This window comes from Mastomys coucha, unplaced genomic scaffold, assembly GCF_008632895.1.
Source record: "Mastomys coucha isolate ucsf_1 unplaced genomic scaffold, UCSF_Mcou_1 pScaffold5, whole genome shotgun sequence".
In the NCBI taxonomy this organism is placed as follows: domain Eukaryota; kingdom Metazoa; phylum Chordata; class Mammalia; order Rodentia; family Muridae; genus Mastomys; species Mastomys coucha.
The window spans coordinates 91,834,543-91,834,766 of record NW_022196911.1 but is presented as its reverse complement, the minus strand read 5'-3'; positions in this window follow the sequence as shown (position 1 = coordinate 91,834,766).

The window sequence follows — 224 nt, the reverse complement described above, 5'->3', positions numbered from 1 at the left end:
CCCCCCCCCCTCTGCTCACCATTCCACCCCCTCCTGCTTACTGGCCCTGGCATTCCCCTATACTGGGGCATAGAACCTTCACCGGGCTAAGGTCCTCTCCTTCCACTGATGACCAGCTTGGCCATCCTCTGCTATACACATGCTGCTGGAGCCATAAGTACTCTTTGGTTGGAGTTTTAGTCCCTGGGAGCTCTGAGGGTACTAGTTAGTTCATATTGTTGTTC